This window comes from Danio rerio, chromosome 18 (assembly GCF_052040795.2).
Source record: "Danio rerio strain M-AB ecotype USA chromosome 18, GRCz13ab, whole genome shotgun sequence".
NCBI classification, from domain to species: domain Eukaryota; kingdom Metazoa; phylum Chordata; class Actinopteri; order Cypriniformes; family Danionidae; genus Danio; species Danio rerio.
This window is the reverse complement of record NC_141038.1, coordinates 6,100,041-6,127,428: the sequence shown is the minus strand read 5'-3', so window position 1 is coordinate 6,127,428 and position 27,388 is coordinate 6,100,041. Positions and strand designations below refer to the sequence as shown.

General features: G+C 34.1%; 1 protein-coding gene and 1 long non-coding RNA gene across 4 annotated transcripts in view; one reads left to right on the top strand and one right to left on the bottom strand.

Moving 5' to 3' along the window:
- The window catches only part of golim4a (golgi integral membrane protein 4a), an 836,478-nt gene extending 818,761 nt beyond the window's left edge, over positions 1-17,717 (top strand). For both annotated transcript variants that reach the window (XR_015514056.1, XR_015514055.1), the window contains one exon: positions 17,483-17,717. The gene's annotated coding sequence lies outside the window, so the exon portion shown is untranslated. The remainder of the gene's footprint in view (positions 1-17,482) is intronic.
- Positions 1-27,388, bottom strand: part of LOC141378800 (uncharacterized) — a 100,356-nt gene that overhangs the window by 5,555 nt on the left and 67,413 nt on the right. For both annotated transcript variants that reach the window (XR_015514665.1, XR_015514666.1), the window contains 2 exons: positions 21,492-21,693; positions 19,043-19,152 (listed from right to left, as the gene is read on the bottom strand). This is a non-coding gene — a long non-coding RNA (uncharacterized LOC141378800). The remainder of the gene's footprint in view (positions 1-19,042; positions 19,153-21,491; positions 21,694-27,388) is intronic.

Here is a 27,388-nt window from a genome sequence, read left to right as displayed (position 1 = left end):
TTTATAATAGCAAAATAGGATCAAAAAGTTGCAAAATGTCAAGTATGAGGTTGTCAATATTATGAGATAGTCAGTAATTTGAAATAAAACTCAGAAACAGAAACAGCTCTTTGGGATTTTTAGGAGATAAAAAAACAGTTACAAGGCTTTAAAATAACTAAAAGTCACCAAATGTCAAGTATGAAATTGTCAATATTATGAGATAGACATTCATTTGAAATAAGTCAGACAATAACAGCTCTTTGGTTTTTAGGAGAGCCAAAAACACAATTAAGAAGCTTTTATAATAGCAAAAAGTCGCAAATTGACTAGTATAAGATCCATATTATAAGAAATTCATTCATTTGAAATTAAAGTCAGACCGAAACAGCTCTTTGGGTTTTTTAGGAGAGGTAAACACACAATTGAGAAGCTTTATAAAAGCAAACATTCGCAAAATGTCTAGTTTGAGATTGTCAATATTATGAGATAATTGTGTTAATATTATGAGTAATTTATTTGAAATAAAAGTCAAACAGTAACAGCTCTTTGGTTTTTATGAGAGTCCAAAACACAATTTAAAAAAAAAGCATATTGGAAGAAAAAAGTTGCAAAATGTCAAGTATGAGATTGTCAATATTATGAGATAATCCTTCATTTGAAATAAAAGTCTGACAGTAACAGCTCTTGTTTTAGGGGAGTCAAAAACACACTTAAGAAGCTTAATAATAGCAAAATAGGAACAAAAACGTGCAACATGTTAAGTTTGAGATTGACAATGTTATGAGATAGTCCATATTATGAAACAGTCATTCATTTGAAATAAAATCAGACCGAAACAGCTCTTTAGCTTTTTAGATGAGTCAAAACACAAACTTAATAATCGCAAAATAGGAGCAAACAAGTCTTAAAATGTCAAGTTTGAGATTGAAAATCTGCAAAGCAGTGGCACAGTAGATAGTACTGTCGCCTCACAGCAAGAAGGTGGCTGGGTCGCTGGTTCAAGCCTCAGCTCAGTTGGCATTTCTGTGGTTTGCTCCGGTTTCCCCCACAGTCCAAAGACATGCGGTACAGGTTAATTGGGTAGGCTAAATTGTCTGTAGTGTATGAGTGTGTGTCTGAATGTGTATGTGGATGTTTCCCAGAGATGGGTTGCGGCTGGAAGGGTATCCGCTGCGTAAAAGCTTGCTGGATAAGTTGGCGGTTCATTCTGCTGTGGCGACCCCGGAATAATAAAGGGACTAAGCCAACAAGAAAATGAATGAATGAATGAGATTGTCAATATTGTGAGTAAGTGATTAATTTGAAATAAAAGTCAGACAGAAACAGCTTGTTGGTTTTTAAGAAAGTCGAAAAACAATTAAGCTTTATAATAGCAAAATAGGAGCAAAAAGTTGCAACATGGCAAGTTTGAGATTGTAATTATTATGAGATAGTGATTCATTTGAAATAAAAGTCAGACAGAAACAGCTCTTTGGATTTTAAGAAAGTCAAAAACACAATCAAGAAGTTTTATAATAGCAAAGCAGGAGCAAAAATGTCAAGTTTGAGATTATCATTATTATGAGACAGTCATTTGAAATAAAAGTCAAATTTATTAAAAAAAAAGCTATTATTATTTATACAGTTAAAGTCTAAATTATTAGCCCCCCTGTAATATTAGCACCCCTGTTTATTTTTTTCCCCCAATTTCTGTTTAATGGAGGAAAGATTGTTTCAGCACATTTCTACACATAATACTGATTTATTTTATCTTTGTCATGATGACAGTAAATAATATTTTACTTGATATTTTTCAAGACACTTCTATACAGCTTAAAGCAGAGCCGGAGTGGGACTCATTTTCAGCCCTGGAGTTTCAAGCCTCAGACCGGCCCACCTCAGTTCACTACTGACTATATTAAAATAAGGTTATTTCCAATTTAGTTTCTAATTACACTATCACGTCTTTTTTTGAGAAAACAGCTCTTTTAGAACTTCAAATGTTCAACAACCCTTACAGTATTATGTCTTAACAATAAAAATGAATAGAAAAAAAAAAGTTACTCAGACAAGGACCGAACCCAGGTTGGCCGCGTCATAATCTAACGTACTTTCCACAGTACCAGAACAGCTGTACGTTGAATGGTGACTTATCTAGTTATATCATCAGCACGAGGCTACAAGAAAATAAATAAAAAGAGCAGAGCTGCGGTAAAATAATGAATAAGAAGGCTGTGGTCAAGTAAATAAATAAATTATTTTTAAAAAGTGTGACTGCTGAGAGCAACCGATTCTGGAACTAGGGACACCGGCCCTCGCGGCCAAAAAATGGACAGGCCCACCAGGAATTCTCCCGGTCCTCCCGATTAGCCAATCCGGTCCTGGCTTAAAGTGACATTTAAAGGCTTAACTGGGTTAATAAGGTGAACTAGGCAGGTTAGGGTAATTAGGTAAGTTATTGTATAATGATGGTTTGTTCTGTAGACTATTAAAAAAAATAGCTTAAAGGGGCTAATAATTTTGTCCCAAAAATGGTTTTTAAAAAATTAATAACTGCTTTTATTCTAGCTGAAATAAAACAAATAAGACTTTCTCCAGAAGAAAAAATATTATCAGACATACTGTTAAAATTTCATTGCTCTGTTAAACATCATTTGGGATATATTTAAAAAAGAAAATCAAAATCAAAAGGGGGCTAATAATTCTGACTTCAACTGTATATTCAAATTTTATTATTATTTTTTTAAAATTAATAATTTCATGTAACAAAAAATCATTTGAATTATATACACACATATTTAAGCATGTTTAATATTTCTTTTTTATTTCCATCTTATAATAAAAAAATGTATCTCATAATCCTGAATTAAATTATACCCACAAATCTAAATTTAGTCTCAGAATTCAGAATTTGTCTTGGTAAAAACAAAGTCAGAATTATGAGTTTTATTACATGTCTATTATTTTCTGTAAATCTAAGAGTTTTATTCATTCATTCATTTTCTTTCATGCTTAGTCCCTTAATAATCCGGGGTCGCCACAGCAGAATGAACCGCCAACTTATCCAGCACGATTTTAAGCAGCGGATGCCCTTCCAGCCGCAACCCATCACTAGGGAACAACCATACACACTCATTCACACTCAAACACCACAATTTAGCTTACCCAATTCCCCTGTGCCACATGTTTTTGGACAGAGGAGGAAACACACGCGAATGCAGGGAGAACATGCAAACTCCACACAGAAACGCCAACTGACCCAGCCCAAGCTGGAACCAGCGACCTTCTTGCTGTAAGGCGACAGCACTACCTACTGCGCCACTGCGTCACCCTCTAAAAGTTTTATCTAAGAGCTAAATCTAAGGCTTTCATTCTCAAAATTCTAAGAAAAGTTGAAATGCAAACTGAATTGCAAGAAAAAAAATCTGCATTGTGTTTTATTAACATACAAAAGTCATGACGTCTTTAATATTGTATTATAGTGAAAAAAGTTTACTCTGTCTTGCTTCTTTAATATTCTGACTGTCCTTACTCATTGAACATCAGGCTGCTGGCGCGTGCACACACACACACACACACACACTGAGTCGGCGAGTTTTTCTTTTGTTACGGTCAGCGCATTTCAATAAGCTGGAAAGAGATAAAGTTTATTAATAATTTAGACCCTGTCCTCGTGGCCTGAGTTATGCCAGATCATTTTGGACTTGGTCTGCTGTCAGCTATCTGTCAAACACTGCTTTCATGCCACTATTTCCAAGGTCAAAATACTGGAAGCATCAGACGTACAGCGAGAGGTCGAGCCACAAACACAAAAGACTCTCAGAGCGACTTGAAGCTTCCCGAATCTTTCAGAAAGGTTCAGAAGGATCTAGAAAGCAATCCATCAGAGCGCTGGCTGCATATGACAGCTGACTTCCGGCTCACAGTGTGGTCTAGTGGAGGGGCTCCATGGGTCAAACACCATTCACAAGCATAATACTCCAACATTCAAACCCTAGACAAGAGAGTTTTAAATCAAGTCAGCTGTCAAACAGAGAGGGTCTTAACTCTGGTATAAAACGTTATTTTTAATTTTATATGGAACTTGAGTAAAATAAGCATATGCACCATAAAAAATGCATTAGTAACTTAAAGTGAGTAAACCTAAAAGCAACTTGTTGATTTTACATGTTGTGACTTAGAACTTAGAGCTCTATTTTAATGATCAAGGCACAAAGTCTAAAGCGCATGGCGCAAAAGCATTAAGGACGTGTCCAAATCCAGTTTTGCTATTTTAAGGACTGAAAAATACACTCTGCACCCCGGCGCATGATTTAACAGAGTTGAGCTTATTCGCTTGATAAGTTATGGAAGTGTTTTGAACATAACCTGCATTAAAACAATCAGAATCTGAACTCCCATTCCCTTTAAGAATTGCGTCGTGCCGTGGCACATTTGCTATTTACAAGGTGGACTTTGTAGATGGAAAAACTGAAAGCTTCACTAAAGAGAAAACAGTTAAACAGAGCATCTGCAGCACAAGGATAGAGTATGAGCCTCCTCCATTTGGCCTCCTGACTTTGTTTACTTTACTTTTATTCTTTACTCCTTTACTTTCGTGGATAAGGAAACGGTGTTGTACGCACTCCACTAAAGACATCCATTAGCCTACATATTTAATTTCATTTGTTAAGCGCAAAGCTTTGTTTCAGAACTATTTTTAAATTCAGTTCTAATTTCCAGCAAACTAATAAATGAACAATAAAAACGAAGTGTGGTCAAACAACTGAGTTATATCCAAACACATTCCCTATTACACCATATGGTACGTCTCTAAAATCGGACAGATGGACAAATCTCAAGTTTTATTAAAACAAATATAAATATGCAGATAATAACTACTACTACTACTAATTATAGTAGCAGTGAGAAGCAAAATCGCCTCACAGCAAGCCAAGAAGCCTCACACTAAGCCAAAAAGAATATGAATGAAATACAAATTGTCATTAATAAACTGAAAAAGCCCCCACCATCGCCCCTGAGGTGACGAAGTCATGGAGGTAGTGGTTATATTTATTGTAGAAAATTTATTGTAAGAAAAATTATATTTATGTAGAAAATATTTTTTTTTAACATGTTAATACTTGAATTTTATTTTTATATGTAAAGATATTTGTATATTACTTTACATTCTGTGTGTATTTACTAATTTGTAAGTGCTTACATAATATTTACATTAAATAAAAAAATTAATTATGTATATTATTACACACTATATATATATATATATATATATATATATATATATATATATATATATATATATATATATATATATATATATATATATATATATATATATATACATATACACACACACATACATATATACATACATACATACATACATACATACATACATACATACATACATACATACATACATACATACATACATACATACATACATACATACATACACACAGTTGAAGTCAGAATTATTAGCCCCATGAGAGAGCCCTTGTTTATTTTTTTTTATTTTTTGAACGGAGAGAAGATTTTGTCAACACATTTCGTAACATAATAGTTTTAAAAACTCATTTCTAATAGCTGTTTTTTTTTTTTATTTAATGCTAATGGTCTAATCTGATTCAATGATTTATGCTAAGCTAAACTAAAAGTTCTCTTGTCAGACGTGGAGATCAGCTGAATGGATTACAAAAATGGTAAAACTCAACTGTTTAACTCTGGAGGTGTTATAAAATGAGCCTATCTTCTTAAAAAATAATAATAATAAAATTTCAGTTTTTCTTTAAGCCCAAGCTGAAGTCTGAATCTACAGTAAGCTTGTCTGATGTTCTTCAGTGTTGTGCTGATGTTGATCAGATCTGTGGCTCTCAGTAGGAGTCTGATGTATAGGTTGTGTGTAGGAGGCCCCAAACTGACAGAAGCACAATGAAAAACAAGGCCTTTTACATACAATCCTGCCAAGCTGTCAGAGAAAAAGATGACTTGATCTGCCAAACTCACAGCTGCGCCACAGAAAACCACACCAACACCTGCAAACCCACAAACCCTGAGCTTCAGTCAATGCAGACGACTGACATTCCCACACTGAACACACACTTTTATCCAGAAGAGGAAGACTGGCATCCCGGTTCATCCCTTTCAGGATTATAATCAATCAAAACTACACGTTGACTGTGATAATAGTGTACGCTGCAATGAAAAAACTAAACAAATAAGCAGGTTGTGAAACACTTTAGTTGAAAGGCTGAAGTGATAGAAGTGTTATTTCATATATATATATATATATATATATATATATATATATATATATATATATATATATATATATATATATATATATATATATACAGTTGAAGTCAGAATTATTAGCCCCCCTGAATTATTAGACCTCTTATTTTTTTTCCCCCAATTTCTGTTTAATGGTGAGAAGATTTCTTTCAACACATTTCTAAACACACTATTTTTAATAACTAATTTCTAATAACGGATTTATTTTATCTTTACCACGATGACTGTAAATAATATTTTACTACATATTTTTCAAGACACTTCTATACAGCTTAAAGTGACATTTAAAGGCTTAACTGGGTTAATTAGGTTAACTAGACAGGTAAGGGTAATTAGGTAAGTTATTGTATAATGATGGTTTGTTCTGTAGACTATAGGGGAAAAAAATTGCTTAAAGGGGCTAATAATTTTGTCCCTACAATGGTGTTTAAAAAAAATCAAAAACTGCTTTTTTTCTAGCCGAAATAAAACAACTAAGACTTTCTCCAGAAGAAAAAATATTATCAGACATACTGTGAAAATTTCCTTGCTCTGTTAAACATCATTTGGGAAATATTTAAAAACGAAGAAAAATATTCGAAGGGGGCTAATAATTCTGCCTTTAACTGTATATATATATGTATATGAGCAATATCACACGACTGATACCACCAGTGCTGATATACAGCCATATCGCACTGCTACTCGTGTGATATTGCGTTTATCAACATTAGCACAATCATGTATATAAATAAGAAAATCAAACACGGAGAGTCTAAAAACCCTTTTTTATCAGGAACAACACTCTTCCGCCATTCATTCACATCAGCTGATGTCAAAACAGCAGAAGCCGCTACTAATTCACCAACGTCACTTTAGAGCTACTGTTTGAATGACTCTCTATAGCATAATGTCTAAAGTGATGACAAAACTGCTGATTTTTTTCACACATTAAGATAATAAGGCAGAACGTGACCTGAAATGCCATCCATCTACAGAGATATCTTCTTACAGTGTTATAGTCTACAGCAGGGGTTCTCAACTGGTTTGGCCATGGGACCCACATTTTTACATTGTCATCAAGCCCCGACCCAAATTTTTGGCAACTATAATACAATTTTAGGAATTATTATTCATTTGTATTTATTTGTTAACATACACCAGTAGTGACAAATAAATCAAAAGGCAAGACTTACAAATAAACACTATTTTATTGCTGTCATTTAACAAAATGTATCAAATTATAGAAATATTACAATGTAAGATCGACAAATACTGTAAACAGTGGTTAGGGTAAGAAAAGGTTCAGTTACCATAAACTAAAATGAACTGTTAATAAAACGTTGTCTGGTTTCTAAATTTTGTTTTAATTTAGAAGGTTTCGTGCTCTCTTGTGAGAGCACCTCGCTCCTTATGACACACTGAGGCTTTAAGTCTTTTCTGTCGTCAATATATGTAAATCTATACTTTACATATTCTGGGTCTTACTTGCGCTTCAATATATTTGTTGCTATAATTAAATTAAATTTCACATGTCAAACGGTAGGGTGGTCGTGCACTCATTTCAAAATAAAAGTCAAAATAAGTTAAAAATGAAACTTTTGTTGTTTTTTCACCACACACTCCGTGACCCACTGAAAATGTTCCCGCGACCCCCTTTTGGGTTGTGACCCACCAGTTGAGAAACACTGGTCTACAGTATTTCTTGGTTGCAATTTTGATATCACAATAATTAACCCCGAAAAAAGCTATGCAATCACTACCAGACTGCTGTTGTGTTTGCGATAAGGAAAAAACACTAAACACATGAAGACTTTCCTTCTTCTTTTCCTTCTGCCAACACAACACACATTCTTGATATGCGAGCAAATCAGTATAAATACAGCACTACAACATACAAAAGAGAGAGATTGACTTAGAATATCACTTATCAGCATACACTGAAAAAAGTGTTGCAAGCAGAACTGTTGCAAACAATTTAATTGTGTTGAATTTAAACAAACAAATTAAGTTTAATAATGTTCAACTTAATTTGTTTGTTTAAATTCAACACAAATAAATTGTTTACAACCACTTAACGTAAAAGAATTGAGTAAATCCAAGGAATCATCTCTGAATTATTTTTTTCAGTGTACCAGCCAGCATGTCTCTGAAAATTTGGGAGACCGGGGAGAGGGGGTAATCGGGGGACGAGGTCTCTAAATAACACTGTTGAGAACCAAAATAGGATGCAGCGGGTTTTGGGCGGCTGCTGCGATCGGGTACTGTTCCAAAGTTGGCAACCCAGAAGTGTTTACAGACTGTACCAAAGAGGAGGGGTGAAATTACAGGAGTTGTTCGGAAGCAATAAAAAAAATCGGGATGGTTGCAGGAGATGGAATACTGGATACTCCCAGGAAAAACAGGAGTGTTGGCAGGTATGCTTGCCAGTTTAATAATGATTTGATCAGCTGTAGTCAAAAATCAGACTGTTATAATCTTCTAAGCATGTGGGCTTATTATGTGGTTCTGTCAGCATCTTGTGGATAGAAAACGTCAACCGTCTTTGGTCTTCTACACTATGGCAGGCTAATGGCCACCGACGAGCTCTCTCAGAAATTGTAAATATTTTAAAACAGGGGATATTCTTATAAATAAAATGCATAGTTGCAATCTAAACAACTACATTCTTGACTAAACAAGCCTCAAAATACATTTTGTTGTCTAGCAACAGAAATATTTTTTCAAAATGTGTCTTTCAGTTTGTTGCTGGCTGAGTGTGGGCGGAGTAATACACAAAGGTGAATGGTGAAGAGGCCTTTGTGTGATGTTGCTGGCAAAATATTGCACGGAAAGCCAATCAGATTCAAGAGCCAGACAGAACCGCTGTGTATATATACAGTTGTAGTCAGAATTATTAGCCCCCTTTTGATTTTTTTTCTTTTTTAAATATTTCCCAAATGATGTTTAACAGAGCAAGGAAGTATTTCACAGTATTTTTTTTCCTTCTAGAAAAAGTCTTGTTTGTTTTATTTTGGCTAGAATAAAAGCAGTTATATATATATATATATATATATATATATATATATATATATATATATATATATATATATATATATATATATATATATTTTTTTTTTTTTTTTTTTTTTTTTTTTTTGGGACAAAATTATTAGCCCCTTTAAGCTAATTTTTTTTTAATAGTCTACAGAACAAACCATCGTTACCTAGTTCACCTTATTAACCTAGTTAAGCCTTTAAATGTCACTTTAAGCTGTATAGAAGTGTCTTGAAAAATATCAAGTAAAATATTATTTACTGTCATCATGTCAAATATAAAATAAATCAGTTATTAGAAATAGGTTTTTAAAACTATTATGCTTAAAAAATTTGCCGAAACAATCTTCCCTCCATCAAACAGAAATAAAAAATAAATAAATAAACAGGGGCGCTAATAATTCAGGGGGGCTAATAATTTTGACTTCAACTGTATGTATATATATATATATATATATATATATATATATATATATATATATATATATATATATATATATATAGTACAGACCAAAAGTTTGGACACCCCTCCTCATTCAAAGAGTTTTCTTTGTAGTTTTGGAGAAGGCTAAAGTTTTATTAAAATGTGGCTGTTAAGCGTGCACCTTGGAAGCAATGCCAATAAGCGTAGGGTGTCAGTTTGTCATTTCTGATGGAGAGGTGTGAGCAGCGTGCACGGCACACATGGAATTGATGTGCACATGTTGTGCAAGCAGCATGCACGCGTAACGCACGCGCATTTTCTAGGTACACCTAATTGGAAAACACTTTTCCGAATGCCCCGAGTGCTAGAACTAACCCATCTGCTTCACACTTTGTATAGAATATTTTCGTAATAATAGTAGACTCATTGCCTCAAGCACAAAGCACATGCTCGCGCAGGTCAGGATAGAAAAAGATTGAATCACTATACAGCGCTTTTCTAGCAACTCAAAGTGCTTTACACAATGGGGGAATCTCCTCATCCGCCACCAGTGTACAGCATCCACCTGGATGACGCGACGACAGCCATATTGTGCCAGACTGCACGCCTGATTGGTCGAGTGATGAAGCCAATTATGATATGAGGATGGTTAGGAGGCTATGATAAAGGGAGGCCCAGGATGTTAAGGTTAAACCCCTACTCTTTTTCAAAGGACATCCTGGAATATATTTAATGGCCACAAGGAGAGTCAGAACCTCATTTTAACGTCACATCCAAAAGACAGCACTCACTGAGCAGTATAGAGTCCCCTTTACTATACTGGGGCATTAGGACCCACACAGACAGCAGGTTGAGTGCCCCCTGCTGGTCTCACTAACACCACTTCCGGCAGTAACCAAACTTTCCCATGTGGTCTCCCATCCCAGTACTGACCAGGCACAGCCCTGCTTAGCTTCAGTAGTCAACCAGGTGAGAGTTGCAGAGCTAGCTGCTACTTTTTACAACTTTTCAGCATCAAAAGTTGTTGGGGGAAAGATCAAGGTCTAATAATGCAATTCAAAAGCAAAACAAAAACAAAAAACAGAAAGCTTCTAATTTACATCCAGTGTTCTTTGTAACAAAATAAAACATCGGCATTAGAAAATAATCCCTGATTGAACACTAAACATAAAACGCATGAGTGTTTTAGTGTGTTGGACCGGAAACTTCTTTAAAGTGCCATTGCTAATCTCTCTGACTGTCTTTGTCTCCCCTGACGTGAGCTGTAGGGGTTTAATATGTGTTTTGATATCTTCCAGCTCAACCCAAGTAATAATCTCCAGAGCGCTCTCCACGCACATGAACACACTTCTGCCAACCTGCATTTTCTCTCCTCATGTGGGCTGTTTGAGCAGCTCTGGCCCACTTCTGTGACTTTCAGCTCTACACTGAGTGTGTTTAGATGCACATGCATAACCTGATTATCCTTCATGAATTGACAATGCATGTGGTCGTGTAAATGAATTAACCTGCTTTATTTCATGAGAGTACAGTTATAAATGGCTTAAGCATAAACCGATCATCACATCTAAACCAAAGCAATGAACCAACGAAGCCCAACAGCGACTGTCGGCTTGGTATGTCTCGACCCTAACCCTAACCTGCTGAAGGATTTCCAGAAAAGTGTGAATCATGCATCAGATGCTTACAGCTCTGGTGTGTAGGACTATTGTTTTAGTTTTGGGTCTACTTCAGCTTGTTGCATTTATATAATCATATTATTATTTAAATGGCACAGTATTAAAATGCTCATCAGCCAATCAGAATCAAGCATTTATTACAGTCAGAAAACACACTTCCACAAATGCTTCCACGAATTTCCAAGTGTGTAATTGTGCTCTGGATGAAGTCTCTGATGGACTCTTTGCATGGATGGCAGTGACAGAAAGCCTTTAATGCCATGAATCTTATCATCGCTATCGCTCTGTAATGTGGACGCCATACAAATAATCATGGCGTCCTTCATCTGGAGTATTACAGAGATGCATCTGGGCGAGTGACTGATTGTCCCTGGTTTATCTGATATTAGGGCAAATGGATTATTCAGATTCTTCAGCGATTGTCTGTGGACGCCTGTGGCAGGAAAACTCAGTTCTGCTGATCCTGACAGAAACAGGGCCGATGGACGGAGCTCAAATGGCCAGTTAGAGTGGACATTTTCTGCCTCTGAGGATCAATTTAATGTTCTATGGAGAGATTTATTTATTTATTGTCATGTAAAATAGAGGAGCTTGACTGCTTTTATTAACCTCATAGCCTGTTATGGTGGATCTAGTGATCTGCAACTAGGGTCTAAAACCAGCATTTAGCAATGCATGCTAATAGCTGGTGACAAAGATTTTTATTTTTTTATAGAAAATATTTTTTTTGGGGGGGAAACATCTAATAATAATAATAATAATAATAATAATAATAATAATAATAATAATAATAATAATAATAATAAAATAATAATTATATAAATAATTTCTGTTATACAAATAAAGTGACAAACTTACAGTTATAATAATAATAATAATAATAATAAAAATAATAATATAAATAATAATAATAATAATATTAATAATAATAAATAGAATTAAAAAAATAAATAAATATTAATTACTAATAATAAACAAGTAGAATAAATTATTATTATTAGAATAACAATTATTATTATTATTATTATTATTATTATTATTATTATTATATTAATGTTTGTAGATTAATAATAATAATAATAATAATAATAATAATAATAATAATATAAATAATTAGAATTAAATAAAAAAATAATAATTATATAATTATTTGTGCTATACAAATAAAGTGGCAAACTTACAATTATTATTCCTATTCTTCTTTTTCTTCTTCTTATAATTATTATTAATTATAATAATATTAGTAAGAATAATACTAAGAATTATATATATATATATATATATATATATATATATATATATATATATATATATATATATATATATATATATATAAATAAATAATTACATAATTAATTTAATAATAATAATGATAATAACAACAAAAATAACAACAACAATGATAATAATAATAATAATAATAATAATAATAATAATAATAATAATAATAATAAATAATAATTATTATTTTTTAATGTTTGCTTTTCAAATAGTGGCACAAATATTATTACAATTTACAATTATTATTATTACTATTATTATTTTTATTGTTGTTGTTGTTATTATTATTATTATTATTATTATTATTATTATTATTGAAAATAATAATAATAATAATAATAAGAAGAAGAAGAAGAAGAAGAAGAATTACAATTAAATACATAATTATTGAATTTATATGGCTAGAAATAAAGCGAAAAACTTACAATTATTATTATTGTTATTATTTATAAATTATTTATAAATTAATATAATAATAATAATAATAATAATAACCATAATAATTAAACAAATAAATAATTATTATTGAATTAACTGAATTAACAATTTAAAATGAGCTGAAACAACATAATTCTTGACTTTTTTTCTTGACAACTTAATTGTTTTATGTTCAATTAACTTAAATTTGTAAAAACCAGTTCGTTATCTTAGAGTAATTACTTCAGTGTTGTTCCGACACAAATTAATTGTGTGGAACCCAGCATGTTTTACAGTGTACGTTAGAATAAGTATACAGGTATGCTTGTGTTGGTGTATGTGTGTGTTTAAGTGTGTGCGTACAGTATGTGTGTCTGTGAATGTGTGTGTATGGGGTGACGACGGGGCCACCAGCCACTTTAATTAATAAGAGAAGCCGTCTGGATGGCGGCCCAGAACTCAGTCATCACACAGGAGCTCTGTCAACACTCTCTGCCAGAACTCTGAGCTCAGCGAGGTGAACGCAGAAGGACAACAGCAGCTACAAAAGAAGATGTCGGAAGAGATGTGAAAGCATTTTGCACATTTAAAATTAGATCCCCTGTCAACTGCATCACTTCAAGCTAACTAGGAACAGCAGCAGTTTTTAAAAAAAAAGAAGCTTATGTGCTTTAAATAGACTTCAGTCTCAGATGTGTTCCTGTATAATTTACAAACTACATTCAATTACTACAGAATTCTTCCTTTATACTGACAGAAAAATCTACAGTGCTTCTGGAAAGTATTCACAGCGCATCACTTTTTCCTCAAATGGATTAATTTAATTTATTTCCTTAAAATTCTACACACAATACCCCATAATGACAATGTGAACAAAAATAATTTTTTGAAATTGTTGCAAATTTATTCAAAATAAAACACCTGTTGCAGCTGGAAGGGCATCCGCTGCATAAAAACTTGCTGGATAAGTTGGCGGTTCATTCCGCTGTGGCGACCCCGGATTAATAAAGGGACTAAGCCGACAAGAAAATTAACAAAACACCTGAAAAATCACATGCACATCAGTATTCACAACCTTAGCTTAATACTTTGTTGGTGCACCTTTGGCAGCGATTACAGCCTCAAGTCTTTTTGAATATAATGCCACAAGCTTGGCACACCTGTCTTTGGGAGTTGTTGCCCATTCCTCTTTGCAGTACTTCTCAAGCTCTATCAGGTTGGATGGGAAGTGAGTGTGTACAGCCAGTTTCAGATCTCTCCAGAGATGTTTAATAGGATTTAGGTCTGGGCTCTGGCTGGGCCACTCAAGGACAATTATAGAGTTGCTGTGAAGCCACTCCATTGAAATTTTGGCAGTGTGATTTGGGTCATTGTCCTACTGGAAGATAAATCGTCGCCCCAGTCTGAGGTCAAGAGTTCTCTGAAGCAGGTTGTCATTCAGGATGTCTCTGTACATTGCTGCGTTCATCTTTCCCTCTATCCTTACTAGTCTTCCAGTTCCTGCTGCTGAAAAACATCCCCACAACATGATGCTGCCACCACCATGCTTCACTGTAGGGATGGTGTTAGCCTGTTGCTGAACGGTGCCTGGTTTTCTCTAGACGTAACACCAGGCATTCACTCCAAAGAGTTCTATTTTAGTCTCATCAGACCAGAGAGTGTAGTTTCTGATGGTCTGAGAGTCTTTCAGATGCCTTTTGGCAAATTCCAGGTGAGGAGTAGCTTCGGTCTGGCCACTCTACCATACAGGCCTGATTGGTGGATTGCTGCACAGATGGTGTTCCTTCAGTAAGATTTGCCTCCCTTCACTGAAGAATGCTGGAGCTCAGACAGAATGACCATCGGGTTATTGATCACCTCCCTGACTAAGGCCGAGTTCAGACTGCATGATTTTCAAAGTAGTCGTGTCACTGATGTTTTCACACTGCATGACTATCTGGGCTAGCGTTTCGTCGCTGCTTTGTTTACACTGCAAGATGGATCGGCGACAGGGACTTTCACATTGCATGACTTTACTATAGGAAGAATCGCAGACAAGTTCGTCCAAACTACGTCTCACAGCCAAAAACACGTCGTATATCTTTTGTTATTAACTACATAATGAGAAAGAAGCTTTTAATAGGGTAGAACATGAACATGTTTGCTCACCTGGGTTTAAAGGTAATTAGCCATTTCTCCTCAACGTTGATAATAAACTAATTTCTTTCTGTATGAAACAGCAAACACACGGTTGCTCCAGAGTCCTGTCAAACCTCCACTGGTTTTTCCTCCATTTCGTGGGTCCAAATAAACCGAAAAAGAGCGCTTTTAACTTCTCCCCCAGCCTCCCGCTGGCCTGCAGCAGGTATACACACACTCACACACAAGTGAATGCCGCTCTCTCATTGGCTGTAGGCGATCGCTGATGTTATTTTCAGTCAAAGGCATCGGCGACTTATCAGCGATTCTCTCAGATCGCGTCTTTGATAGTTCACACTGTGTGATCGTCACTCACGTGCACGAGCAGCGATTTGCCTGTGATTTCAGGCATTTGTCGGCGATTTCTCAAAACCTGTCGGTGGCCAAAATCGGGGCTAATATCACGCAGTCTGAACTAGGCATAAGGCCCTTCTCCCCTGATCACTCAGCTTAGATGGCCGGCCAGCTCTAGGAAGAGTCCTGGTGGTTCTTCCACTTACGGATGATGGGGGCCGCTGTGCTCTTTGGAACTTTCAGAGCAGCAGAAATTTTTCTTTAACCTCCCCCACTCTTGTGCTCCGAGACAATCCTGTCTCGAAGGTCTACAGACAATTTCTTTGTCTTCATGCTTGGTTTGTGCTTTGACGTGCACTAATCAAATTACAGAGGGATCATTTTTACTTCCGGTTTTGCTTTATTCCCACTATGGAGACGGATGAGATGCAGGCCTATCTTGGCACCATGCAGACCCTCAAACCGAGCGCCTTCAGCTCTGATTAAAGCAATAAGCAATTTGAGTTAAATGAGATCAGTCCTGCAATGCAGTAAAATGACTCGAGTTACAGGTCTTAAGTAAAATAGCGTTCATTAACTTAGCATGTCATTAGCGTTTGCGGATAACATCAACTGATTAGACTCATCTATCCAAAGCAGCTCACTTATTTGGATGACAGTGACTGTAAAGCAACACACCAACAGAACTCTCTAGAAAAAATAATTGAAGGGCAAATTACACTCAAGCATTGAAGATTGCATCAAACAGGAAGTGTGTGAACGAGAGAGAGAGAGAGAGAGAGAGAGAGAGAGAGAGAGAGAGAGAGAGAGAGAGAGCAGACTAATAAAAAAATCACTTATTAAAAAAAAATTAAATAAAGTGCAATAAAGGACAGTAAATTAAGAACAACAATGAACAAATTCAGACTGAGTGTTCACACCAAACGGCAACTTCCCTCTCTCTGCTCCCTCGTGAAGCAAATACGGAAGAAGCTGAACCTAAAAATTCATCAAAATTCCACTAGTCCTGGCTCATAATACAGCAAATTTCTATTGAGCTCATTGTTAAAATGACCAATTTTTTAGAAAAAATGTGTTTACAGCCAGGTACAAAGAATGATTTTGGTTTATATAGCTAATATTACACTTCTTGACAACTGTGAGGGGGTGATTTTTTTTTAAAACTCATCCATTTCCTTTATATTAGGTTATATTAAGTCTGTATAATTAAGGGCGTGGCCACTTGAGTGACACCTAGGTCTCTCTGGTTGCTGTCACTTCACCTCAGCTGATTCCGGATGATTAGCTGCTGAACTTGCCATATACATCATACTTTTGTTTTGTTTTTTGCAACTTTACACACTAAACTGCCTTTCTAGAGGCCTTGCTAGAGGCTCAGAAAGCGAGCGGGATATTTATATTTGCATATTTGCTATAAATGCTTGTGCTATTTAAAGGTACAGTTTATATGTCTGACTGTATTAAAGGACAAAATTGTATTACAAATAGTAGGGATGTAACATTATTGTAAATACCGTCATACCGCAATAGTAATTTTTTTAAATATTACCGTAGGCGCATGACTCAATAAAACTATATTTCTGAGAAAAGTTTGCTTAGGCGAATGAAGCGAACGGGAGGTAACAGGAACTACAATTCCCATCAGCCTAGGCGTGGCCATCATCCTTTGCGGTCTGTTGTTACAGATCCAGTAATGCGGAAATGGAGTGTGTTGCTAGTAGCGGGGAAGAAAAAGAGATGATCGAACCTAAAGCGGGTTTTAAATCGGATGTGTGGAAGCATTTCGGTTTCTTTCTAAAAAGATACGAAAAAGGAGAAAAGGTGACAGACAAAGACAAAAACAATATGCAGGCACTGCCAGACTGTGGTGAAATATAAGTCAGGGAATACAACTAAAAACAGTCATGGGGACTGCAGAAAACAGCACACTTGTAAGATTGATGCAGACATTGACTTGTACCGCAAAGAGACCTCTATCTCACTCATGACTTGTCCTCTCAAGTGGTGGAAAGACAATGCACAGCGTTACCCACTGCTGTCAACCTTGGCTAAATCATATCTCTCTGTCCCAGAAACCTCAGTCCCAAATGAGAGGGTTTTTTTTCTGTTGCAGGGGACATGCCCAGAGATCCCAGCTTTTACCAGATTATATTTATATGATAATTTTCCTTAAAAAATCCATCTCTATCTAAGTGAGTAAGTGATTGAATGTTGAATGTGATGATTTTCAACAAAACTAAATTGAAACTTTATTTTATTTACATGGTTTTATAGTTTTTTGTTATTAAAATTGAAAAATTGAAGTTCCTGTTTCAAAACTTACAGATAGATGGCTAATTTGTATGTCATTGATATGTTCAGTGCTAAGGTAAATAAACACTTTTGGAACTTTTTTCGAGTATTTTCATTAGTTTTGTTTTCCTGTAAATTACTCAATAAATACCGTAACGTTCCATTCATACCGAGGGTATTACCGTACCATGAAATTCTGATACCGTTACATCCCTAACAAATAGTATATAAATATATTAATATATTTTAATACAAGAATTGTTGTGCTGTAAAGAAAATATTAAATTGTGTATGGAAAGCATTGTCAATGCACTGTGATGTACCAATATATCGAATTGAACCAAATTGATGGAACCGAAAATGAGGGTTAGGGTAATTAGGCCAGTTATTGTATAACGATGGTTTGTTCTGTAAACTATCGAAAAAAATATAGCTTAAAGGGGCTAATAATTTTAACCTTAAAATGGTGTTTAAAAAATATAAATCTGCTTTTATTCTTGCTGAAATAAAACAAATAAGACTTTCTCACGGAAGAAAAAATATTATCAGACATACTGTGAAAATTTCCTTGCTCTGTTAAATATAATTTGGGAAATATAAAAAAAAATTCAAAGGGGGGCTAATAACTCTGACTTTAACTGTATATAAAACCGGATTTAAAAATGTATATATATCTTTAAACCAACCATTTCATACACTGCAAGTAAATAATTGATGCTCCAATGGATATTGTGAGAAAATAAAAATGTTTTTTGATGTTTAATGTATGTAAACTTACACAAGGAGACTCGTTAACAAAATTAGGAACCTTAACAGTTGATTAAATGAAGATGACGCATGTAATGTACAACTAGGAAAGCAACTCACATTCATGCTGATGGTTACTATTGTACGTGTATGACACTGAAATGTATTTTTATGCAGTATAATAGACTGTGTATCTGAACAGTGCTGATATGCACTGATGGTGAATGTACCAGTTGGAGCATTCATTAAAATCTCTCATAACATAATAATGGAATACTTTCAGTGTTTGTATATTCTTTCTATTCCGCCAAGAAAACCTTCACATTTCTGAGAAATTGTAACAGAGGTCAATTGCTCTCCATTATAGTTATATTAAATGTGGCTGTGTTTTCCCGATGTTTTCATTAGCCATCTGAACAATATGTTCCGATATGGAAAGTGATTTGCATGCTCTGACCTTGATGATGTGAGCAGGATGGAAAACGGAGAACCACTGGAAAAGATCCATTTTGGATCTTAAGGAGACCATCTGTCGCTATAGAGAGCTGAACGCCGTGATATGATGACCTACAGAGAGAAACCACAGCTCAATCTCACACAAAACACGTCCAGGTCATGTTGAACTCCCAAATCAACAAGAAAAGAACAGGCAATTAGGCAAGTAATTAATGAAAACAAGTAACTGCATTTCAGATAAGAAATATGTCTTTCCCCATGATAATTAGCATTTTGTGAACGTTTTAATTGTTTGGCATACTGAAGCTAAACATATTAACAAAAATACTGCAAAATTACGATATATTATTGCATTTTTACATAGAAATTTGTGTGTGATTATGTACAAAAATGTAATTTTTTCCTCTGAGCAAATGCTGATTTTTCAGTGTCATTCCATCAGTCTCCAGAGTAACTTCAGGAATGATTCTGATATGCTGGTTGGGTGATGGGTTATTCATAATGGTCCTTATTTTTGTGGAAATTGGTATATTTGAACCTGATTTATAGATGCATTTATTTCATATTAGTATTTTGTAGTAATTTATAGACTTCTATGTTCATTTCTCTTTTGATACATATTACTTTATGTTTGCAATAATTTATTAATTCATTCTTTGTTCTTGTAATTATGCTTGTATACCAACAATAGTTATTAACTAAAGTTATTAACTAACTAATAGTCAAGCGTGCAACCATGCAAGAAAACAAACAAACAAACATATAAGCTAAACTAAACTAAACAAATAAATAAATAATCATGCTGGATATTATTATGGAAATATTTAGCACAATGTTTATATATTTAATATATAGCTTTTTTTTTTTTAAATGAATAACCGACCACTTAAAAATCCTCAATGTATGGGTTGTTATGAAGTGTTAGTATTTGCTTTATTATATCAATGTCTTCAAAAATATCATCATAATAACAAATTTTATCAATTAGACAATTTTGCATTATTTATACATATATTGGTAAAAAAAGTAAATATATATTAATAAATAAATTTATATATTATATTTAGCACAATGTTTATTTATTTACTATACAGCATTGAAAAAAAAAAAAAACTGACCACTTGAAATTTCACAGTGTATGGGTTATCATGAAATGTTAATATTATAATATAGAAATGATTATATTTAAATGTCTTGTATGATTTCTAATTAAAAAAAATTATCATAAAACATTTTATCATTTAGACAATTTTCTATTAATTATACATATATTGGTAAATAAAAAAAACATACTATTATGAAAATATTTAGTACAATGTTTATTTATTTAATAAACAGCAGTTTAAAGAAACAAATAAATAAACAAATAAACAAATAAATAAATAAATAAATAAATAAATAAATAAATAAATAAATAAATAAATAAATAAATAAATAAATAAATAAATAAATAACTGACGACTTGGAAATTCTCTATGTATGGGTTTTTATAAAATGTATTATATTTGCTTTATATTACATAAATGTCTTCTACAATTTCTTAAAAAATTAAAGAAAAAATCATCATAATGAAACAGTTAAATAATATTGCATTAATTATACACATATTGGTAAATAAATAAATAAACAAATAAATAATTAATATTTAGCACAATGTTTATATATTTAATATACAGCAAGGTTTTTTTTTTCAAATAAATAACTGACCACTTGAAAATCTTAATGAATGGGTTTTTATAAAATGTTAATACTTGCTTTATTATATTAATATCTTCTACAATTTAATAAATGAAAAAAAAATCATGATAATTTGATGAATGAACTAATAAATAAAATAATAAATAAATTAATTAATTATTTAATTAGAATAGTAGATTAATTAATTTATGAATAATTAAACAAACAAACAAAAACATAAATAAATAAACAGTTGTGATAACATTTGTTTGATCTAAAATAGAACATCAATAAATTAAACAAAAAGATTAAAAAGGATACTTTTTTATATACTTTTTTCTTTTTTTAGAAACACAGAATGAACCTACATGCTTAGATGGAGAACTTGAAAAGTTTCTTAATTTACTCAGTACTCTAGTCAATATGCCAAAGAGTTCTGTTGCTGCTGTCTCCAGTATGGGCTTTGATTGCATTCAGTACACAGTGAATAAAGTCATTATATTAAAAGATGATTACGGCTGTGATAATGCTTCCTTTACTAAATAATACATCTGGTGACACTTCAAAACAACTTTGTGTTACTGATAATAACACTAAAACTTAAACCATGTTAAAAAATATTTATTTAAACAATTTTTCTCCTCTTGCTTGTCTTGCTCTGTTTAAAATCCTACAAATCTGCTCTTATAGAGAATTAATTGAACATGGACAGATATGTTTTGGGTTTCCATTCTCTCATCACTGTCTAAATCACAGTATTTACCCTTCTTTACCTTTGGTTTATTGCATCTGTGAGCTGTAGATTTTGTCTGTGACACCCGGTTAGTGTCATCCATCAGCACTCAGTAATTTTCAGCACTCCGTGACCCTTTTCTGCGTCATCCTGAAGTAAATCTGTTGATTTAATCCAGCATTTGAGTCTACACCTCAGATGTGCTGATTTCAGCTGCGCTTCAGCTCTTCTGTTCTCAAGCTCTGCAGAAAAAAAGCACATGAACAATCATACGTTCACAAACACATCATCCTGCAACTTGTTTTGCTTTCTCCTTGACAGACTGGACATTATTAGTTTCAACACGTAAAATCATCTGACAGCTTCCGGTGGTTTATTGCTTTCATAAAACTGGTGTACGTGTTTCCTCTGATGTTGTTTGTATATATTGCTGCAATTATGCTGGATACAAGGATATTACAGTAAAACAGATGATAGTGTGCGGCTAATATTAGGAATATATACCATAGTAATGGCTTAAGTGTCAATAAGACATAAACACACAAGTAAGTGCACTAAAAGGGGCCATAACATACCTTCTTACAGGTTGTAATATAAGCCTCCTTTTCTCAGAATGCGTTTATGAAATTTTAGCTGAATATTTTTGGTGATAGCAAAAAAAAGTGTTGTTTCTTTAAATGCAAATGAGCTGCTGCTGCCCGCCTCCTTTCTAGAAGAGGGCGGAGTCTTTACAGCTTGTGCCTCAGTTACTCAACAACAATGAACAAAACATTAGCATGAATTTTATAGCCTTTTCAGTTTAAACTCCTGATTTTCTTTTGAACACATGGATTACTCACAAATGATTCAGCAAGCATTAGAGAAATGGAAACAAAAATAATGTTTATGTCCAGTTAAACATAAATTCTAATTGCAGGCATGTTATCTGAAATGACCACCTAGACAATTTGGACAATACTATGGGCTTTAAAAATAAAACAAAACAAAACAACACATACTAAACAAAAATAATGCATACAAAACAACGCATACAAAACAAAACAAAACAAAAACAACAGATACCAAACTAAAAAACACATACAAAACAAATACAATACATACAAAATGAAAACAACACATACAAAACAAAACAAAACAAAACATGCAACACACAACAAAACAAAAACAAAACAAAAACAACACATACAAAACACAACAAAACAAAACATACAACACACAACAAAACAAAAACAAAACAAAACAAAAACAACACATACAAAACACAACAAAACAAAACATACAACACACAACAAAAGAAAAACAAAACGAAACAAAAGAAAAACAACACATACAACACACAACAAAACAAAAACAACACATACAAAACACAACAAAACAAAACATACAACACACAACAAAACAAAAACAAAACGAAACAAAAGAAAAACAACACATACAACACACAACAAAACAAAAACAACACATACAAAACACAACAAAACGAAACAAAACAAAAACAACAGATACAAAATTTAAAAAAACACATACAAAACAAATACAATACATACAAAACAAAAACAACACATACAAAACAAAACATGCAACACACAACAAAACAAAAACAACACATACAGCACAACAAAACAAAACATACAACACACAACAAAACAAAAACAACATTTACAAAACACAACAAAACAAAACATACAACACACAACAAAACAAAAACAACACATACAAAACACAACAAAACGAAACAAAACAAAAACAACAGATACAAAACTAAAAAAACACATACAAAACAAATACAATACATACAAAACGAAAACAACACATACAAAACAAAACAAAACATGCAACACACAACAAAACAAAAACAACACATACAAAACACAACAAAACAAAACATACAACACACAACGAAACGAAAACAACACATACAAAACACAACAAAACAAAACATACAAAACACAACAGAACAAAACATAAAGCATACAACAAAATAAAAACAAAACAAAACAAAAACAAAACATACAAAACTAAACAAAAAAACACATACAAAACAAATACAATACATACAAAACAAAACAAAACATACAACACAGAACAAAACAAAAACAACACATACAAAACACAACAAAACAAAATCAAAAACAACAGATACAAAACAAAAACAACACATACAAAACGAAAACAACACATACAGTAAAAACCAAAAGGTAATCAAAAATGGCTCTTTGGAGCTCATGTAGGCCTACAGTTCAAAAGTCATGTTTAACAGAATAAACAGTTAGTAAACACAAGTACATCTTATTGAACATCATATATTTTCATCACCATTTATCATAGAACAGTTTCTCAAGCAGTTTGTGATGCATTTTGGAAACAGGAGATGAGCCCCTGGTTTAATCGCCACCTGGCTTAGTTATTATTTGTGTAGCACACATATTCTTCTCATTTATGGCTCCTGAACTCTGGAATAGCCTTCCTGGTAATGTCAGAGGCTCAGACACACTCTCCTAATTCAAAACTAGATTAAAGACCTATCTTTTTAGTAAAGCATATCAGTGCATCACTTAGCGGTATGATACATAAATTTGCTCCACGCAGGTTTCTGCATCTCATTTATACACACTATGAACAGCAGCTCACTAATTATTCTCTTTATTCTCTATTTCCGCCTGGGGATACTCATCCCGAGGCTCTCAGACTATGCAGTGCCACAGATTCGATCCAAGACCAGCGATGAGATGATCCCAAGGTTTTCATATCCTGGACCAGGCCGTATCCTGAGCAGCTACTGTGGTGGTCATGGAGGAATGGAGAGCATGAGACGGATTCCTGTGACGCACCAGGGACTGACGAGTCTACGCAGAGGTCCAGCTACCAGCCTCCGGCACCTTGACTGCAGCTCTGTACAAGACGTTTGGCCAGAGGAAAAATAGTCGTGCCCAACTGAGCCATGTTTCTCTCAAGTTTTTTTGATTCTTCACTTTCGTCAATTGGTGAAGTTTTTTTCCTCGCCGCTGTCGCCACTGGCTTGCATGGTTCGGGATCTGTAGGGCTGGGCATCGATGGATTTGCTCTTCAGTGTTTGGACTCTCAGTAGTGATTATTAAACCACACTGAACTGAGCTAAACTGAACTGAACTTAAACACTGAAAACTGAACTACACTGTTTCAATTAACTATGATCTTCTATGTGAAGCTCCTTTGACACAATCTACATTGTAAAAGCGCTACAAATAAAGGTGAATTGAATTGAATTCTGAATGCCTTCGGCAGAATTCAAATGAGCCATTTAAATCTAGATTAATCTAGATTCATTTCAAGATTTCAGGGAGATTAATCTAGATTAAAAAAATGTATCTATTCCCACCTATAATTTACACACACCCACAAATAAGGTGTATGCAGAGCTAGTGTTTTTCCCATACTGATAAACTTCCGGTGACCTGTTATTGTGAGTTTTTTCCACTTTATACAGTTCCTTTTACAGCATCGATGTTGCAGTATCATTAAAATACAATCAGTTAAATAGACTTTGGCATTCATTTAGTTGCTCAAGCGTAAAACAAGACAAAAGCCGTTTGCTCGCACGCGCCCGCCAGAATCGGCAGGCTAGCGCAGAAGCTCCATTGAATATACTGGGTTAAAATAAATGCTCATATCATAAAGACATGGCGGGGGAAAATGTAATTTAATGCAGTGCTTCTTGTACAATCTGAGACCCATTTAATATCGGATATCACTCAGCCAGTGGAGATCGCTGATTTTTAAAGAAAACAGACCTTAAACGCACCAAATTTGCATTTGTATACAGTTCACCGGAAACAATTAACCCAGGTTACTGGCAAATTAAAAGCTTCGGCATATACCCTATTACATGTACTACTCACTACTTTCTAGTACTTTTGAAAGGTATTTATTTTATACATACTTAAGTAATATTTACAACAGATCATTTTACTCTACTTGCACTACATTTTTAGGCAAGTAAAGGTACTTTATAACTGAAGTATGATTTTTCAGTACTCTTTTCACTACTGATTATAAGATTATACGAAAAAAACAAACAAAAAAAAAAACTACTACTCTACACTATCTCCATCTTGAATGATTTAATACTGAATAAATTAACCGTGTTTCCCCCCCATTTTTAAAGTGAGCTATCACTTTAATGAAACTATTCTCAGCCGCTCTCCAGCATGTTAGCGATTGGAGAAATGATGTGGGTGTTTTGGCTGTGTTTCTCTTTCTCTCTTTCTGGATAGCAGCCGAGTCGATGTCACGACGCACAGCCAATTACAGTCCCATACTGACTGTCCTACGCATCACCAAGGTGCCAACCTGCCAAAAACAAAAGGTGTGAGAAGCCTGAGCCTTTGCCAATCCTGAGCGAGATCTTTTCTAAGCGTTTTGTATTATTTATGTTGCTGTGAGCCTCTCAGTATAGTACTCACCGAGGCAGAACACATTCTAAAATTACGGAGCATCTAAACTAAAAAGAAAACATGTTTCCAGACAGGTGGCTTTCCCAGCTGGTGCTTTGGAATGGGGTTTGGTACTTTTGTTTTTTTTTTGCTGATGAAAAGAAAATCAACACTGACCCTATTTTATTGTATTCAATTATTTTTCTCTCATTCTCCCTGTTTACATTCATCCATCAACTAAACTATGAAGTGGCCAGTTGAAGTGATTTATTAACACGTCCAATTTCAGATGCATATGTTGATAAGCCAATTTTGGAAAATACACTCACCGGCCACTTTATTAGGTACAACTATCCAACTGCTTGTTAATGCAAACTTCTAATCTGCCAATCACATGGCTGCAACTCAATGTATTTAGGCATGTGGATATGGTCAAGACGATCTGGTGCAGTTCAGACCGAGCATCAGAATGGGGAAGAAAGGTGATTTAAGTAACTTTGTACGTGGCATGGTTGTTGGTGCCAGACAGGCAGGTCTGAGTATTTCAGAACCTGCTGATTCTACTGGGATTTTCACGCACAACCATCTCTAGGGTTTACAGAGAATGGTCTGAAATGCCCAAAACCTTGTTGATGCCAGAGGTCAGTGAAGTATGGCCAGCTGATAGAAAAGCAGTAACTCAAATAACCACTTATTACAACTGAAGAATGCAGAAGTGCATCTCTGAACACACAACACGTCCAACATTGAGGCAGATGGGCTACAACAGCAGAAGAGCACTTCCAAGAGCAAAACGCTTGGAACACAAGTGCAGTACAGTTCTTATCACACCATTGGCATGTTAGACTACAGCAGCACAAGTGCAGTAAAGATGGAGTTTACTTGTTTTTACTTCAGTTTACTGCAACTTATACTGCTGTTGAACTTTATTGTACTATATCTGAACTGTGTTTATACTGCATTGTATTGCAATTTTGCAATGGTACTTAATTTTACATCTATATACTGCTGTTGTACTGCAGTTTTACTTCACTTTACTGCAGTTGTTTTTTGTAAGGGATAATGAAGAAGATTTTATTCTCTCTGTGTGAAGTATTTTCTAAGTGTAAAGCAGCTAATTTTCTCTTCTCAAAATGTATGTAGTGTTTGCAGCAAACATGCCAGCGTGTGTTAAAAATACTGTGTAAGATGAGTTTGCCTGCACAGGAGCAACACTAGGAGAAGGCTGAGTGACTGATTGTGTAGAATAACTGAATATGTAAAGCACTGATTACATATGTTAAGTACTTGTATGAAGCTATATGTGTCAGAAGTTAGAATGAGTAACATATTATCAAGTTATTATCCTATCATAACAATGTATGTAAACACTTAGTTCCTTTGCATAAGTTGCATCTATACTTTGCTGACACAGACCTGTGACATCTCGCTGACCATAGCAAGCTGGCGGAGAGCCAAGAATAGCAGGACCACCTAGAGTAAAAATCTATCCTAAAATGGTTAAAAGTTAAAGAGACACCTAAGG